The sequence below is a fragment of the Chamaea fasciata genome, unplaced genomic scaffold, assembly GCF_029207755.1.
Source record: "Chamaea fasciata isolate MVZ Bird 193981 ecotype frontalis unplaced genomic scaffold, bChaFas1.0.hap1 SCAF_8, whole genome shotgun sequence".
NCBI classification, from domain to species: Eukaryota; Metazoa; Chordata; class Aves; order Passeriformes; family Sylviidae; genus Chamaea; species Chamaea fasciata.
Window position 1 is genome coordinate 28456421 of NW_027094093.1, and position 19528 is coordinate 28475948.

A 19528-nucleotide genomic window follows, 5' to 3' on the forward strand; every position below is an offset into this window, starting at 1 on the left:
ATCCTCAGAAGCAACAACATTTGGACATAGCCCATTTCAAGGCCCAGCAGGGATAGTGCAATATGCCACGGTTTGTCTCCTGGACTACATCACAAGGATCCAAACCAAAACTGTGGCAGTTCACCTTCACAGCATTCAGTCTATAAAAGGTAAGTCCATCACTTAAGACTGACTTTGTGATTTCAGTGTGATTTGGTACTTACATAGCCACTACACAATGAACACCGATGAATTTTACCCCTAGAGAACCATTCTGAATTGTCTCCACCACTCTCTGCAGGTAATGAAATTTCCCTTTTTCAGTTTTATACCAGAAATGATGTCATGGGCATGATCTGCAGCAAGGCAAATCCAGTTGAAGACTTCACACTGGACTGCACCTGAACTCGGAATCTCAGCACTATCCCAGCAGTGGAACATCTTCACATTGCAGTGACTGACTCCCTACACCTCAGCACATCCCCTCTCTTGGGGCTGGTCTGTCCCTGCTGCTGCAGCTCTTGTCATGAGGGCAGTGAGCAGCACTTAAGAGACCTGACAAAGCTGGAGTTCAGTGCACGGCTTTCCAGTGACAGACCCTCAGTAAAATTGCCCATGGCACCCAGTAAAAAATGAACTGAGAAATGCTAACCTAATAATCCAGGCATGTAGATAAATGAAAGGTGAAAAGGCTTTTAAATGCATTCTAAAACCAATATTTTATGAGATCGATCAATATATTTCTCTAAGCTGGAAACAAATGAGTTCTCAAAGAAAGTTAAATTTAGAGAAGAAATTGTTTGGTTTTCTTACTACAAAGAACAGTGATGACAATTCCTTGGAGGGCCTTTATACCAACAGCACTCCAAAGCTGGGGCTTCACCATGCTTTCCCTACAACCAGTACAGTAAAAACAGGGTGAGGTTACTGCTGTCAACCTACTAAATGTGAACAAAAGTAGCTCTGCAATCACACAGTATTGTCCTTAATTTCCAATCCTTCACCAGCATATGCAAGTGATGCAACCACAAAATAAAACAATTACACCTTTGATCCTGCATCTTTTAGACAGTCAGTTAACCTCTCTGATGTCTTTACAAGGAACCACCTGAATATGGGCTACCGTCTAACACCTCAAATTCCCAGATCCCCGTTGATAGAGCACGCACCAGGCAGCGCTCGAGACAGGGAGGCGGCAGCGGCAGATCGCTCCCTGGCACTGTTGGATACTGCCCCCTTTTGCCCAACAGCAAGGCAACAGCCCCGGCTGCACACTGAAACTTTACCCGGCATCTATTTGTTTTCGGGAAGATATATTCATGCAGATGGTCTTATTTAACCCTAGTATGTCTGCTTGCACGATTATTTGTCCTGACTAAAATAGAAATCTATTGTTCGAGGCATGTTCAGTATCACAGAGTGAGCCTGCTCCCCAGGAACTTTCTCTCTAACAGGGCCTTATCATGTCTCAGCCCAAGTGAAGCAGCACTTTTACAACAGACTACAAGGTAAGAAAAGAATTTATAGTCTGGGAGTATGTTCCCCCAGGTCAGCTGTCGGCCTGAAGAATAAAGGGCAATCACAGTGGATGACCAAAGCCATTTTGTCTGGGAACTTTTTTCATCTTACTGCAAAGCAACTAAAATTCCATGGCACCACTCGTATTGAGCTTTTCTTGGGCTACCCACATTCCTACTGAACCCATCCCCATGCCATCGTTTCCAGTCAATGTGAGCTGATCAAGGCCAGTTCGCTGAAAGTAGTTTTCTATGCAGAACCTCAATCCCCCGCATCTCTCTGTTCAAGCCTTTTGTCCTCTGGGGTTGTGCTTTTTCACTTGCTGGAGTTTGCACATTTTCTCCTCCCTGGTTGCCCCAGCTTTTTGCAGGAAGGGAGGGAGGTCACGGAGGGCAGCCACTGCCAATTCCATCAGCCTAACAGGATGGGGGGATGAACAAGGCAAATATCTATATTCTGAAGGGTGGGATGTCTCTCTCTTTCCCCCATGACTTTAGGATTAGCGTGTCCCTGGCAGGGGAGGACAAAAATTTGGCCTCTTTAATGAAAGAAAACAAGATAGAGAGAAAAACAGAACGACTTGCCTAGACTTCACTGAAAATGCAAGAAGCATAACATCAAACACAGAAATTCCCTGCTATTGCCTAGTACTGAGTCTACTGATCATCCAATCTAATCAGAAAAGTTTTAGTGCAAAAGGAGAAAAAATGAAAGACATGGATGATTCAAGTGTCTGTTTAAAAAACAAATCCACTGCCACTTTGTCTGCAGTTATGACCAGTTTTCTACCCTTGTGCTTACAAATCAGATCATGAGAGTACTTTTCTGTATGAGTAGTTTGTTGCAGCTACCCTCACTCCTCCTCCTTGCCTTCGCTCACCTGGGATCTGTACAGATCTAAAGCAGCAGTAAGAATCAAAGCCCATTATAACTTCTAGCTTTGTTGGTTTCTATCTTGTTCACAGTGCAGTCAGCCTGGGGTCTTAGCCTACCCCTGAACCCATCCAGAGGCAGACATCAAACCTCTCGCAGTTCAATTTCCTTGTAGTTTAGGAAAAGAAATATTTTCTGTGATGAGAGGGAACACTTGCACAACAAAAAAAGGAACTTTACTATGGTTCCTAACCAGTATGTCCATACATAAATAGTTTGATGAAAAAAGTAATGGGGAAACAAAATAAATGTAAACACCAACCAAAAGCAGATAACTAAATTGGGGAGAAAAAAGAAACAACAAAACAGGACTGGCATCTACCATGTTTGGAGACCTTTTTTAAGGACAGAAAATTATCTAAGAGTCTAAACTGAGCCAACAGAGGACAGTGAACCTTTAGGACATAGATACTCCTCTATACTGAATGCTCCACCTAAAAGCCTATGAAGAGACAGGTTCAGGACCGACTTGCTAAGCACACCTTTTGTTTGTTTCCTCTGAGGCGGAACAGTAAGCGTGCTCCTGGGCAGCACCAGGAGCAGATGGTAGTGCTGGAAAATACAGCTCTCCAACTTTGGTGTGGATACTGGAGCTGGATCGACAAAGGTTGTTTCTGGAAATCATACCCCCCCCCCCCATACACTCCCCATAAGTTTCTAACAATGCGCGGAGCTAAGGAGAAGCACAAGGCTCTCTGCTTCCCTCTCCCTCTCCCCTTCGCTTTTGATCTCCATCAGGACGTGAGCTGAAATTTAATGGGCCACCCCTACCACAAAGACAAATTACCATCTGAAAAACAAAAATCATTAATATCCCTTCGTCTAAGCTGTCCGGCTTCCCACCACTGCACCCCTTCCCTCCCGCCACAGCCCCCCTCAGCCGGTTTAGGAAGAGCTGGAAAGGTGGCGGGGAGAGGAGGAAGAAAAAACACCTCCACTGCCACCTCCGAGCTAGCGTGCTCTCCAGCGCTGCCGGACTACGAACACAGCGACAAGAAAAAAAAAGCCCCTTTGGCTCCCCGGCGGGCAGGGGGACGGCGCGCCGGGCACAAACACACCCCCACGCCCCGGAGGTCGCCCCCGGCCCCCCATCAGCGGGCGCTGCGCCGGGGCCGGCGGAGACGCGGAGCAGCCCGGGGGTTCCCACCTCCCCGGATCCCCTTCCCAGCGCCGCCCGCTCGCCCCGACCCCGCCAAGTTGGGAAGTTTGCGCGCCCCCCGGCCCGTCCCGCCGCCCGCCCCCCGGGCCGCCGCTGCGCTTACGGGGGGGCCGCCGGGCTCCCGGTGCGGGGCTCACCGGCACATCGCGCTCCGGCTGCCGCAGGAGCGGGGGCAGCCGCGGCGCGGCTGGGCTGGGCTCGGCTCGGCGGGCTGGGCTCGGCTCGGGGCGAGCAGGGGAGCGGAGCGGCGGCTCTGCCCAGCCCGGCGCTCAGGGAGTGCCGCCTCGGGCCATGCGAGCGGCGGCGGGCAGCGTCCCCGCGGTACGGCCGGAGTTGGGACCGAAGTCCTCCCGGGCGCTCCGCTGTCTCTTCCAGGCGGCTCCTATCAGCACGGCTTCAACTCTTTCCATCGGAGCCCGAGGGGAGGAGGAGAAGGAGGCGGAGGAGGAGGAGGTAGGGAAGAAGGAGGAGGGAGCTAGGGGCTGGCAGCCCCAACTCGCACTGATGTCAACTAATATATTCAAAGTTCAACAGGGCATTTCTCTAGCAAGCGAATCGCCCTCGCCGCCCTCCCCGCTGGTCGCAGCCGGTCTCCCCGGGCCGGTGGGGGGTCCTGCGGAGCACAGCGGCGCTCCCCGGCCGGACCCTGCGGAGGGAGGCCGGCGGGGCTGGCGCGGAGAGTGGGTGATGGTCGAGGATGGGGGGTGGCACACTTTCCAGGCGGGCAGGTTCAAGTGCCGCCGGTGTGGGGAGGGCTGAGGGTGGAGGTGAGGCACCAGGCAAGAGCGAAAATAATCCACCGAGCGGCGGAGCGATGTTTGTGTTCAAATCCAGCCTCTTCCCTCCCTGCTGGAAGGGGCAGGGCCGGCTGCGTTGCTGTGGCTGTGATGGGAGAGGGGCGCGGGGAAGCGGCTGCGCTGGGGCTCGGAGTGGCGCCGCGGGGCTCCGGGCTCCCTTGCAGCCCCCGCGGCAGCGGCCGCCCGGACACTCCGCCCGGCCAGGGCTTGCACCGAGCCCGGAGCGGAGCGCGGTCCCTTCCCGTGACTGAGCCCCTCACTCGGGCCCGGGGCTGCGGCCGCGACTCCCCGTGGCCGTGTCCCCTTGTTTGCCGGAGGCTAACGGGGTCGAGATGAACCCGGGGAGGAAAGCGGCAGTTTTCTCACGCCAAAGCGCAGATAGCGGCGGAAAATCCGCGATGAGGAGCGTACGCGGCGCGGAGCGCACGGGAGAAGCAGCGCTGTCCTCCGCGGCCCCAGCGCTGTCCGGGGGCCGCCCGCGGGGAATCGCTGCGTGGCCGGAGGCGGCTGCATCGAACGTGGCTTTGGGAAGGCTGATGTGCCGCGCTGTCCCCGCCGTGATGCACAGCGCCTGAACGCCGGTAGCGGCGACCGCATGAAGCCATAGGATGGACCCTGCTGATGGACAAGCGGCCCGGCAGTCAAAGGATAAAAACACATCTGGGCTGGTCTAGTGACATTTAAGAATCGCCAGAGAAGCGCTTCAGTTATTTATCAGCTGAATACCCAGACAGAATGGCCTGCACTGATGCCGTTGCATATGTATGTGTGCATACATAATGAGGCTGGGTTTTTTTCCTTCTGTAAACTGATCCTGTCATTCATGTTGACAGTATGTTATAGCTATATAAAAACAGTGTAATTGTATGATGGCTCATCAGTGCTATGACAGCCAATTGTGGTGGCAGTGGGTGTGCTCCCAATTCTCATCTCAGAGAAGTAACTGCATAGATCCACTGAGATGATCATTACACAACATGTAATTGTTTGCCTGTTCATAATTTCCCAGTTTTTCCTTAATCAAGGAACTATATCACTACATCTGCTTGTGCAGTAATGCATTCTTTTGATACCTTGAGTGAAGCAGTTAATATATTATTTATATCCATAACATTTTTTATCTGCTTTCCATTTTAAAACTCATACTGGAAAGCATAGGACAGGTAAAGGATACAAAACAATTGCAATTTAGCTATGTATTCTGCTCAAAACTCAAACTCTGGTAGAACACTTGAATCAGGCATAGTCTAGACAGTGCTGAGCAAACTGCCCATTCACAGTAGCATCACATTTGTGCCTTTTTTCTTCCTCATCTTTCCTAACACTGAAAAAACCCTACTCCTCTAGCTGATTTTTTTTAATAGTATCTTCTTAAAGTATTGTCTTAATTTACATGTGAATAAGTAAGTAACAGTCCCTCCCTTTCTTTAACATACAGGATGATACCTTTCAATTTAGTGAATTGAATTTTAAATAAGGATGCACAACAGCCTGGGTGGACAGAGCAGAACACAGTGAAGGTTGGGCTCTGTGCTGGGACTTTATTTGTCTTCTTTTTCACTTTTACTGTAGAGCGAGTCACTTGGTTATCTAACCCTCAGGGACAGATCACCTCACCAAATGCCACAACTACACATGTAATTGCCAGCAGATAGCTCAACCTTTGCTCCTGCTAAGACTTCCAGATGCGGCACTGAGCATTGAATAATACATAGCTAAAGACCACATAAATGTCTGTCAACATTTAAAGATATAATGGATAGCACTTTTCTATTAAAGAAAAGATTGTTTGTCCTAAAATCTTCTGCCATTTCCCTGCCACTATTTTGCTGCTTCCCCCAAAAGGCTGGGAGTAGTTCTGTTGGTTGTGTGTGTATGCATTGATGAAAGACTTACTAATAAAATGTGCGCATAAATAAAAGTTTTTTAATGTTTCCAGGGACAGTCAGGTCCTGACACCTTAATGCCTTTACACAGCATGGTATCTGGGAAATCACTGGCCAGACAGGGAAACTACTCAAATCCTTTTAGTAAAGGGCTTGTGACGCAAAGCGATACAATTACAATTCTATGAAAAAGAGAAATGTCATGGGAAAAGTCAGGGTATTGCATGTGAAGTGATCTGTATCAAACAATTTGTTTCCAGTCTCCAAAGGAGAGGATGTACCGGGTTCCTATTCTGGGCTTGGCGGAGGGCGAGGTCACGGCAAGACTCATCACAGTTGCTCGCAGAGATGATGAACTGTAACCCTGTCCAGAGCCACCGCCGCTGGAGAAACGCCCTTTCCGCAGGGGAAGAGTCGCGGCCGGTGTGGCTGAGGCGAAGCGGGCGCTCGGCGCGGCTGTCACCGCTAGGGGCTGCTGCTGCCTCCCGGAGCGCCGGCCCCGCGCACGCCGGACCGCGGGGCGCCCCGTGAGCCGGGACCCGCACCCCGTGAGCCGGGACCCGCACCCCGTGAGCCGGGATCCACACACACCCCGTGAGCCGGGACCCGCACCCCGTGAGCCGGGACCCTCACCCCGTGAGCCGGGACCCGCACCCCGTGAGCCGGGATCCACACACACCCCGTGAGCCGGGACCCGCACCCCGTGAACCGGGACCCGCACCCCGTGAGCCGGGACCCGCACCCCGTGAGCCGGGTCCGGCACCCCGTGAACCGGGATCCACACACACCCCGTGAGCCGGGACCCGCACCCCGTGAGCCGGGACCCGCACCCCGTGAGCCGGGACCCTCACCCCGTGAGCCGGGACCCGCACCCCGTGAGCCGGGACCCGCACCCCGTGAGCCGGGACCCGCACCCCGTGAGCCGGGATCCACACACACCCCGTGAGCCGGGACCCGCACCCCGTGAGCCGGGACCCTCACCCCGTGAGCCGGGACCCGCACCCCGTGAGCCGGGACCCGCACCCCGTGAGCCGGGACCCTCACCCCGTGAGCCGGGACCCGCACCCCGTGAGCCGGGACCCGCACCCCGTGAGCCGGGATCCACACACACCCCGTGAGCCGGGACCCGCACCCCGTGAGCCGGGACCCTCACCCCGTGAGCCGGGACCCGCACCCCGTGAGCCGGGACCCGCACCCCGTGAGCCGGGATCCACACACACCCCGTGAGCCGGGACCCGCACCCCGTGAGCCGGGACCCGCACCCCGTGAGCCGGGATCCACACACACCCCGTGAGCCGGGACCCGCACCCCGTGAGCCGGGACCCTCACCCCGTGAGCCGGGATCCACACCCCGTGAGCCGGGACCCGCACCCCGTGAGCCGGGATCCACACACACCCCGTGAGCCGGGATCCACACACACCCCGTGAGCCGGGGCCCGCACCCCGTGTGCGGTCTGTAGCATCCGTGTGAGCAGCCTGCCTGGCCACCCAGGGCAGCGGTGCGTCTGGCACAGGCGTTCCGGGAACACTGTAGGGAGAAGGGGCACCCACTGCTTGCAGGGAAGGGAGGCCGCCTTTGCTGCCTTCAAACTCAGCGGTGCAGAGCACGGAGAAGGACGGGGGAGAGTTCAGAAGAGCGGAAACACTCTGCAGGGAAGAGGAACGGGACTCGGATGGGAGCGCTTTGGGCCACAGGGCGGAAGGAGGCAGAATAACAGGTCCAGCTGGGCTCTGGTGGGGACGAAGACCTGTCAGTGTAGAACAGAGCTCTCTGGCGAAAGAGGAGACCAAAGCCTGGCTTTCTCTGAGTCGGGTCATCCAAAGACAGTCCCCCAAATTGCAGACAGAATGGTGGTTTTGCAGCCTAACCACAGCGGTCTGTTAGCCTGTATTTGCATACAGGTCAGTCTGTTTATGACTGAACTGACTGCACAGACCTGCTTGAGCTTAAGCTGTTTTGGGCATTCAGATCAGTTTTCCCGGTAGGTGTTTTAGAGGGTGATCTAGAGGAATATCAACCCTGGCCTCATTGTCTGTCTGGAGGCTAGGGAACAACATTGACTCACACTTGATGTCTGGAACATGAGTCCACAGTAGTAGCAGTCTCATTAGAATATTATTTCTGCTGTAGATACGCAGACCATTTCACACAGACTGACAGTGCATACATCAGTGGCAAAAATTTTAAACTGTGCTAGAATTTAGAGCTGGACACATATGTTCAGGCAATCACTACACTGGCCTACTACAAGTTTTTATTTCCCCATAGCACTGCAAGAGAAGAAACAGTTGCCATGAAAAAAAACAGTCAAAATATATGCAGCAGATTATCTCTATGCTGATTCAAATGCCTGACCCCGAGTGGAGCCCAAATGCCCTTCTAGTGCCGTTTCCTCAAAAGAGAAAAAATACATTTCTAAACAGAGTATCAGCAGATCCTCAGAAGCAATGGCATGCAGCAATAGCAATTTAAGCATTATCTTGAATATTGAGATCTAGATTTGAAGCCAAATGGCAATTAGCCATAAAATATTTAGGAGTATGGCTTTTTTCCTGAATTTAAAATAGATTGCTAAATAGCCACAGTTGTGGTTTCCGGGCTCAGTCTGGTGGTGACAGTAACATTTTAATTTTTACTAAAGATAAGCCGAATTTAAATCCATGACACTAACTAAAAGTCAGATGACCTTAATGCAAGGGAATACAAATGAGCTCCCTGGAGAAAAGACACTGTGATGAAACAAATAGAATAAAATATTGGGATGACTTGACACTGTCACCAGAGTGACAGTATTTAACTTGTTTGGAAAGAAATTAAATGAGCTTAAATTGGGACAACTGCTTTATTTTCAGAGAAATGCTTCTGAAGCCTACAGACAAGTGCTATACAGTTGTTTCCCCACCTGAAGCCAGGGGCCAATCTTCACATGTCACTCGACATGACAAAGTCAGCAAATGTCATCACACTTCATAAAGGCAGGCCTGAGTATTCCCACTGAGTTTCACAAAAGTAGAAAGTTCCCTCTTTGCAAACAAAGACTTGTGAAACACAGAGGTTGTGTTAACACAATGATACACTAGGAGGAAGGGAATGTTAAACTGAGCCACTTCTTGTTGCCCAGTAAGCATCCACACCGAGGTAAGATATACAACACCTAGCAGTCACCTCTTTGTTGGCAAATAAAAAGAGCAGTGAAAAATTAGTTTTTTAACAACACCATTAGGAGGTTTAACACTACATCAAAACTTGTTTTCCCCTTCCTCTAACTCAAGCCTAGTGACTGTGTTTATTGTATATTACTTTTGCCTTGAGATTGGAAGAGTAAAACCCAGCACTGAACACCTTTATGGTGCTCCTAGAGACATATTATCTGAGGAACGGAAAACTTCCTTGGTAAATACAAGTGGGATTTTTATTTTTTCCCCGAGAAGTAGAGGTACCTTTACAATTGGCCTTAACCATTATTTAAAGACATGTTGTTTAGCACATCAGACATCTCACTAAACACTCTCCAGAAAAAACATGTTCTAATGGAAGGTTGAATTCAGGACTGTTGACAGCTGATTTGCTGACTTCTTATCCCACCTTGGGCAATTCAGCTGAAAGATGAGCTCAACACTGCAAGTTCCCATTACAGCCTTTGCAGTATCTTGTCCTATTTTAATTTTCCTTTAATAAGCGAAATTAAAAAGCTTTACAGGGACCCTCTCATACAACAAACTATTATGTCCAGCAAGTTGAAAAGTCTGAGTCTAAATGTGAGTAGGTTTTGAAAGTATTAATATTCCTTCCTCCATTTGCTTACATGATGACCAATGTCTTGATAATGCGACTTGCAGTGTCTGGTTTGAAAAACGCAATTCTCAGTGTAGTGGGAATGTGAACATGCTGATAAAACAGAGTATGTGTTCTGCAGACTGAAGTTTTCTTGTAGTATTTGAAACTCATGACCTGCAAAGCCTTTCTGAGGGTTTAAGAAGTTCACAGCTCCCAATTAATACAGTGGCCTTCCATATTTGCATGTTTTTAATGAACTTAACTAAAAAACATATTGTACCTACTCAGTCTGTGATATTCAGATGCTTATAATTCAAATCAAAACCAATCTACTTTCAAATCTCACCCACTTTGGCCACAAGTCTGTTTAAACTAAAATATCAGGAGAAAAAATATTTTTAAAATAAAACCTTTTTAGTCTTCTCAATCAAAATATAAAGTGCTTTCAAACACATACTTTTATCCTTAGGCAGGGGGCAACTAGTTTAGATTTCAGCCTTCCATTTTTTGCAGGTTTTCAGATGAGCATTGAAAATAAGGGCTTAGAACAGAAACTTTATTGTAGCTTCAGCTACAGTGGTTGTGATGAAGTCACCAAGTCTTTCATCTCTTAAAAAAGAGGCCCATTGGAACTGATGCAGACAGGTCAATGATTTTGGAGAAAATGTGGTTCCAAATACCTAGACAGGTTAGCTACAATTTCACAGGTTGAGACATTTCCCAACAACAAACCTAAAATGTCACAAAAAGCTCTTCCTTCTACTTTAGGGAAATGTAGCATATTGTAACCATGTTCCCTCTTGAGCTGCAGTGTCTCCCTTTGTGACTTGGCAATGCAGTGGAAGGCTCTGAGTTAGGGAAGAGCTGGAGATCTCCCACAGAAAGGTCTCTCTGCCCTTTTCACTCTTTGATTCAGTGAGGCAAGGTGGCCTCTCACCCGCACAAAGAGAAGTGTGCTGGAAGAAATTCTGTGATGAAGGAGAATGTTGGCTCTAAGTTGAGAAGTAATATATTAAACATGAATATTCCTTGCTATTTTGGTTTTGGCAAACGTAATCACTAGGAAGAGGCTGGGCTGGATGTTTCTACAGTGTATAGCCTGTTTTTGTTAGAGAAAAAAGTTGGAAGAGATAGACACCTTTTTTCTTGCAGTACCTCAGCAAAAAGATTGTGGCACACTGCAAACCTTGCAGTAACAGAAAGCCAAGCACAGTCACATCAGGCTGCAGTTAGTAGAGAGTGCCTGCTTCTCCTCACCAGGAGTGTCAATAAAGGAAAATGATTGCAGCACTGTGGGTTAGTGCACCAAGAGAAGCTTCCTGCTTTGCATAAAACACTGGAACTACTTCTCCAAAACATCACATCCTTCCTTCAGCTTGGCCATCAGAACATAGAGTGGTGGCATCTCAATTATAAGGCACAACACAATAGCAAGCAAGAGCTTCATAGTGCCTTCTGAAGGTACGTGGTGCAGCCACACAGATCAGAGTGGTTGGAATGGGCAGGGTCAGGTATTGAATCAGGTATTGAGTCCCAGGTATCAAGCAGTGCACTGTTGTTCTACTCAGATAATGCTAACCATTTCCTTTATGTGCATGTAATGATATATTACTGATTATCTATTTTCCATTTCTTTTCCGTGCAAAGTTGTTCATCAGAAATATCTTTACTAGATTAAAACACATTTGGATGTGTAAAATCACAATACAATCTCTCTCTCTCTCTCTCTCTCTATTTTAATTAGCTAACATATACTGCAAAATATATTGTATACTCAGTCTGGTCTAGTGGCCAAAAATATTCCATGAATTCTGGTCAACAATTATCAAGAATTCTATTCCTGCCAGATAAGCTGAAAATTATCACTTGCTGACTAAGTCAATATGTTACCCTGCTGCTATGCCATATGGCCCTGGATGCTGAGACACAACACAACCTTATCAAGTGACACCCAAACTGGAGGAGTGGAACACTGGAAAGAGCAGGGTTTCCATTGGAAAGGACCTCAACTAACCAGAGGAGCAAGCTAGCAGGAACCTCATGAGGTTCAACAAAGCCAAATGAAGTTGTGCACTGGGTCAGAATGTCCTGTGTGCCAGGCCAGGCTGAGGGCTGAGCCAACAGCCCCACAGCTGGAGTTTGGGGCTCACACAACACCAGCTGCTCACAGCCTGGAGACACTCCAGGGAAGGGCTGCTGAGGCAGTAAGGGAACCACAGCACCTGAGGTACAAAGAGAGGCAGAGGCCACTGCCTTGCTTAGGCTGGAGACAAGAAGCCCAAGACAGGATGTAGCTACAGTCTTCCGCTACCTTAATCCATCGGAGAAGACAGACATAGGCATTTCTCAGGGTTGCACCGCAAAAGAACAAAAGGCAACAGTCACGAGCTGCAACAAGGGAAATACTAATTGGGAAGGGAAAAAAAATCATCTCAGTGGGACTAGAGCATTGCTGAAACAGGGGCCCAAAGGGGCTGTTCAGTCACCCTTGGAGATTCTCAAAACATCTCAAGTCTCATAATAATTTGATCTGATTTTGAAGCTAGTCCTGCTTTGAGCAGAAGCTTGGAATACAGAACTCCAGATATGCCTTCCAACCTAAAGTTTTCTATGAATGTGTCTCACAAAATGCAGTTCCATAAAATACTAAGTATCCTTTCCACCAGCTATAAAAGGTGCTCAAGTCTTGTCAGGGGTCAACAGAGATGGCTTTTTACAGCAGTGACCTATCTAAATCTCAGTTCTGATTTGATTTGATTAATCAGGCTAAGTGCAATCAATTATTAGATTGCCTGTATATTATATTCAGATTATTGTAACATGATGAAATATACAAACCTTGACTCTGCTCTCCTTTTCTTCAAAAATGTGAGATTCAACAGTGATAATGAAGGAAGAAAAGACAAAAGATAGAAACTGTTCTGCCCTGAACAATGAGTGGAACTGCTACATTTCATGTAAATATTATCATGGATCTATGATACAATCATTTCTACAGTCAACAGGCTCATAATATTCCTTCCTCATCAAAACACATAGGGTTACTTATACAAGTAAAGGGTTGTAGGCATGCAAATTAATTTGTAGTAAGATGGTTAAAGTTCTAAATCATGTATTAAATTACTTCTATTGTACAAGTTTAACTTCATTTTCCAAGCTAGTCACATGCAACAGAGATGCAGTAATGTAGGTATTCCAGCTGCACAGTGATTAGCTGCCGGTGCCTTCTAAAACTAGATTTGTAAGTCAGATCATTGGAAAGATCAGTGGTTTGTTTCCTGGATATCATGAGACCAGAGAGGTGGAATATTGGCAGAAGATTAGGTTTATTTTGTGTATGTGTCTGAAATATTTAAACAGACTAGAATAGAAATCAACTTACAGGGTTATAAACCCTGATCCAGCAAAGCAAAAAAGGCATATGCAAGCTCATCTCAGGTGTACAAGGAGCACAAATCAGATTTATCCTTGAACAGAGGCCCAAAGTCCCATTAAAGTTCAGGGAAGGACAGTGATATTCAAGTGCTTGCTTAAAGATAGGCATGTGCTTAAATGCATAATGGTCTGGGTTATTTTTACTTGCATATCCCTGAGTATAAAACAGGGAGCTCCCACCATCTTTGTTAATATTGTAGGCATTTCTGCACCTCCTTGTTTTTATATAGAACCATACTCCTGGCACTTCTGATTTTGCCACAGAAGAAAAGTAGCATTCCAATATGAGTTGTCAGCCTGGGTCTGATTAAATCAGAGAAGTTTGCCGCCAGTTTCTATAGGGGTCAGATTTGGCTATAAATATTTATTCTAATGAATAAATATATTTCGACCCTTAAGATGCTTTGGTTGAAAGGTAACGACTTCTGAACAGTCTGATTGGGACCAATCCATACAGTTAGAGATGTCAGTCAGTACCTTTGCCTCCCTCAGGATCTTCTTCCTTTATTGTTTGTAGGTTTACCTGTGAATGCTCATCACAGTTACAGGCTCTGACTCAAGAGCTGTCATTAATCACTGCCTGAGAACTCTGCATCAGGTAAGCAAACACATCAGATGCTGAGCTGAAGCAGCAGTACTCAAAACCGTCATTTGCTCCTGACATGACAAGGGAAAAGATTATCCAGCCTAAGTACCAATAATTTTTCACTGCATGATTTGAAACAAGCTTTTGAGATTGGTGCCACATTGCTACAAATGATGGCACTGAGGTTTCATGAGGTTCAGTGGCTGGCACTGAAACACCATCCTGGACCTCCCTGCATGTCCTGCCTCACACCCACTTGTACTTACTCAGAGGTGATCAGTTGATGAGCCTGAATAAGTGTTAGAATTTAGCTTCTCTCAGCTGCCAAGTTTGAAAGCTAGGTCTGAATAATCACATCTTTGACAGAGCCAGACACATTTTATGAGAGCTCAGATTCAATTTAATCCAGATTGTCACCTGTGTTCCATCCCTAATTCCTCCTCTGAACAGCAAGAGGAAGCAAGGAAAGATCTTTGCATAGGTGTTCAAGTATTTAGCGGTTCAGTTTCCAGGCAATCAGCAAATGCAGCAGTTCTCAAACTCCAATCTACTAAGACCACTGCTGCCAGAGTAGTAAAGCATCTGTCAGTCTCAGGGCTGTGATGTTGTGCTGCTGCTTGGAGCTCAGGTCAAGATTAATTTAGGATTTCCAAAAGTTTTTCATGTTTGTTTTTTTCCCCCTTTGTCCTGGAGCTTGGTGGTTTTGTTTTGTTTGGCGGTTGGTTTTTTGTTTGTTTGGGTTTTTGGGGTTTTTTTTACCATCTCTGAAATAAACATATTTCTTTGAGTTGTTTCTGTATCAGGTATCTCTGGCAAAAATCCAGCTATGAGCAAACTTTCAGCCTGCTGAAAACAAGAGGGCAACAAACAAGAGGAGAGAACCAACACGCTGAGTGACCTGGAGAGAAAATTATATGTCTGCATGCAAAGAAGTCCCCAGTAACAAGTGTAACTTCCTAACACTTCTGCCAAGAGAATGCTGAATGACAGCAGATGCAGGGTGCAGCAAAGCAGATACACACCTCCTGTTGAAGGAAGCTCAATTTCATATTGTTGCCAACAGTCACTCTAATTTTGCTTAACTATTTTTATGGTAACTCCGGTGTATGTTAGAAAGTATTGAGGAAAAGGCTGTGACACTGGAAGGAAAAACAGGATCCATTAAAGATCTGAGGTGCAGATTGTGATGGTACAGTATCTGAAAATCAGTAAATTCATGCATTACTGTTCATATGTGGTTTCAGTAAGAGATAATGTTCTTCCCACACAGTGTTCAAACTGTTCATTAGTGGATCTTGCAGCAACTGCTGTTTTGCAGCCAAGGAATGACTGCACTTTAGTGGCAGGCAAAGGATCCCAATAGCTCCCAAAGTGCTGGGGCATTTTGCTATGTGGAGTTAAAAGTATATAAAGAAATATGTTTCTAATTTATTACCTTTTACACAGATGTGTGCTTTATGGGAAAAGCTTGATGCAACTAATGCAAACTTCATTCTAAGACTCACCCAGGAATTCTTTAAGGTCAGCTTGTAGTCTGAATATTTTGAAGAACCCCACATTACTGCCAAACTGGGAATGGCAACAGGACAGCTGGTACAAGTGGCACCCTTCTTCCCATGTCTCCCATATACTTTTCTAAACTGGTATGTGAGTTGCCACAGGATTCCACATCCCACTTATTGTTTGCTGTGCTGATACACTGGCACATCCAGAGGTGATTTTTCATGTGTCATCAGAAACGTTACAAGACTGGATTGGTTTTGTAAATACAAGAGATTACCTAAGTGATGGAGGATTCCTGTCTCCTATGCACACAAGAATAAAAAGGGAGGGCAGGAGAGAGAGAAAAAAGCACTACTACCAGATAAAAGAGCTGGAAACCTGAATTAATTTGTGGAAGCAATAACATTTTTGTCAGTTGTTCCTCCTTCCTGAACGATGGAACCTCACTGACTGAAAGATGCTCAGGTCAGATATGCTTTCAATTGTCAGCAGTTAAGTTGGCACAGCCCTTGCAAAATCCAAAATCACGTCCCTTTCACATCCCCTGTTGTTTTCCAGGGCTGCACTCAGCGTAGAGCATAGGAATTGTCATATGTTATCAACTTGGCAATCTGTTCAGATCAGTATCCTCTCTAATTGTAGTCTAAGAGGGCAGTGCATAATCTGGTACATTTTTCCTGCTTTAAATCTCAAGTTAATCTCTTGAGAGACTCAATACTTCTCTGGAGCACATGCTTTAAAATTTCTCTGAAATCAGACATAAATAATGCCAATGCTGGGCAATCTTGCTATAACATAACTGACCAAACCCTCTTCAATCTTTTTAAGGTCTTGGCCTCAGCAGCTTCCTGTGACAGTATGTTCCATGCTCAGCAGAAGTGCTCATTTTTATCAGATGCTTCTTTTTGTGGAATTCTCTGCTGTTTAATTTAATTTCTCGCCCAGTTGTGCAGTAGCTTCCAGCCCATTTCCAGGGTCCTGAGTGCACTTTCAGACCTGAATGCCTGGATCAGCCCCGGAGCCCTCCTCAGTTCCTGCCTGTGATGATGCAGCAGCACCAGTCTCCAGCTCCCCACAGTTCTATCCTTGGGTCCTATCGAGCTGATCCCTGTGCCCAGGGAGCCACTGGATGCCTGGAGCTGGAGCTGCCCCGCATCCCCCGCTGCTCTGATCCCTGGAAAGGGATGTCCTGCCACCTCCAGAGCCCAGGGAGCTGCCAGTTCTTATGACTCCCTGACACATGTTCGCTGTGAAGCAGCACAACGAACTTTGTCTTTTCCTTCCCCTCCACAAATATTTGTTATGAATTCACAGAGAAACCTACTATGAGTAACAGCCCCCGGGCCCCAACCAGCTGGCAGTGCTGGCTGCCGCCCTGAGTGGGACATTCCCAGTGGATGCTCTGCCAAGCAGGGCCAGTGCCCTCAGGACCTCTGGACTCCAGGGGCTCCCTTCAGACCTTCCAGCAGCACCTTCCCCAAAACCACTCTGTCCCTTCACAACGGATCAAATCACCTCTGGGTCATGCAAGCAGTGACAGGGACCCGATGGCCACCCGGAGACCTCCTGCCGCACTCAGGTGGGACAGTTTAAAGTTTCCCCTGAAAAACCCAGGAAATGCTTTCATAGGTTCTCTGAATCAGTTATAAATGAGAATGTGGAGCTCTGAACACCATGATCTGCCATCACCCCAAGGATGACAGATGCCTTACCTCCTCCTAGATGACATCCACCAGAGAGCTCCTGAGATGGCAGCAGGACCCGGCTGCGCCTCCCTGCACGCCCGGCATCGTCAGGGCACCACACCAGCCCCGAGGGAAAGGGGATGTCGGCAGGGCTGTCAGGGGAACAGCCATTGCCCAGGAAGCCCATCGAGGCCTCCGGCTGGACAGCGCTGCCCCTCAGGCGACTCCTCCTGGGGGGCAACTCCTGCTGAGGGGCATCTCCGGCCTGGTCTGCTCATCCCGTCTGTGGGCCAGCACAAACAGCATCTCTACGTCCCTCCTTCCAAATTTAGCCGCGTTTGGCTGAGATGCCTGAGGCCCTGGGAGAATGCTGGGATTGTCCTTCATGCAGAAGAGGTGCATGGCTTTAGCTCTCCAAAGAGAGATATGGTCTCAAATGGCAACACATCCCGTCTTCGCTGAAGGTTTTTGTGGTGCAGAATGGTAAAAATTGATTTATTTTGCTCAGGGAACAGACCCAGAGAGGAGGAGGTTTTCACATCACAAGACGGGAGTCCAGCCCTTCCCAGTCGTGCACTAAAGCCATAGCTACAAGCTCATCCTTACTCTTTGGTGACAGCTCTCTAATGAAATGTGTTTTCTCTGGTCTAATCCACTACATTGTGCTCTATGCCGAGGTTGTCAGCTCATTGTAACAGCTCCAGTTCAGGTTTTGTTCTCTTTTTAAATAACAGTGAAACAAATTCATCTGCGAGCTATGGATTAATAGCTGGCATGGATTTGGGCCAAAGTACTTGAATGCATTCACGAAATTTCACTTCATCCCTGGTGTCTTTTCCTCAAGAATAATTTAAATTTTCAATTATTTCTTTTATCTTTGTTGTGTTTCATTTGCTTGTAAATACACATAATACATCCCGATTTTGCTTGCATGTTGTTTGTCTTTCTCGGGAAAATAGATAAATAATTAATTGGTGAATAAGAGGCAAACTGGTCTTGGAGTTTTGCCAGATCTAACCTTGAGTCTTCTCTGTTTCTTTATTGTCATTGAGGGAAAGAGAAATGAAACAAAGAAACGAGAACATTTAAGCGTGTGATAAATTACTAGCTGTAAAGAAGAGCATTAAGGAAAACTTCCATTCCAAGAGCATCTTTGGCTTATTTGATACAGTACTGTTGTCAGGTGTATTTGGGTAGTTTTAATGGAGGATGGTAAACAAATGTTGTTTGTGTGATAATTAAATACAGCCGTCTACAACTACCAGTCAGGATCAAGTTCAGAAATTTCAGCAGCAGAAGCACAAATTCCTAAACTGAAGGAGGAACTCCTTCATCTAGAAATGAGCAACAGTCTCTGCAGCCAGCTGTAAAAGGGAAACATTCAGTACACTGCAATTATGCCATGCATCATAGCCTCTACAGTTATGTGCAGAGTAAATGTAGACTGATCATTATTAGCTTCCAATTTTTCTGAAGAATCAGCCTAAGTACCTCACATAAAAGAAAATAAACTCATTAGAAGATGATGAAATATGAAAAAAGTCCAGGTTTCTTTTTTTTCCCTTAAGTAGGTCTCCTCAATTGTGTCATTGTGGATCCTTGGTTAGCGCTGCCTGGAAAATGGGCAGTTAAGGAAACCTTGTTTAATACAGAACAGCCTGAAATGGCAGGGAAAAAGAAAAATATTTTGATTCCTAAACATAGCTGCTCTGCCTCCTGGGAACTGTAGTCCAGGTATTGCAAAATTATATTCTTCATTGTAGGTCAGGTTCCCTGTATTAAATAAGTAGATCAACATGCCTTCCTCTTCCACTTTATTTGTACAGGGAAATGGTGCATCACAGCAGTGCACAACACACCAAAGGGAAAACACAGCCTAAACAGAACAGTATAAGGCAATCCAAATAAATCTATGAAAGACTCAGTTACAAAATTGTAATAGTAGGATTATTATCACTGCTTCAGCTGCATTCTTCTGCAGAGAACAAGCACCATTGACCAGAAGGATTTTTAATTAAAATAGTTCTATAAAAAGCTCAGGTCTTCACCTAAACCAGACCAGAACTGTACTTCTTTTTGTCAGATTTCCTGCTGACAGATTGAGCAAACACTGCCTCTGCCTGCTTCATTCTCAGCCCCTTGTGAATCAGATTAAATGACAGGGGCTGGTCCCTCCAGTTCTCATATATGAACTGAAGTGCTAAGATGCCTTTATGGTCATGATCATGCCTTCTAGCAGAGATTGCTTCTCCGAAAGCTTGATGGAAAC

General features: G+C 47.0%; 1 protein-coding gene across 2 annotated transcripts in view; it reads right to left on the reverse strand.

The window, feature by feature from the left end:
- SEMA5B (semaphorin 5B) overlaps positions 1–3754 on the reverse strand; it is a 265869-nt gene extending 262115 nt beyond the window's left edge. For both annotated transcript variants that reach the window (XM_066190263.1, XM_066190264.1), the window contains exon 1: positions 3693–3754. The gene's annotated coding sequence lies outside the window, so the exon portion shown is untranslated. The remainder of the gene's footprint in view (positions 1–3692) is intronic.
- Positions 3755–19528: the final 15774 nt, after the last annotated feature.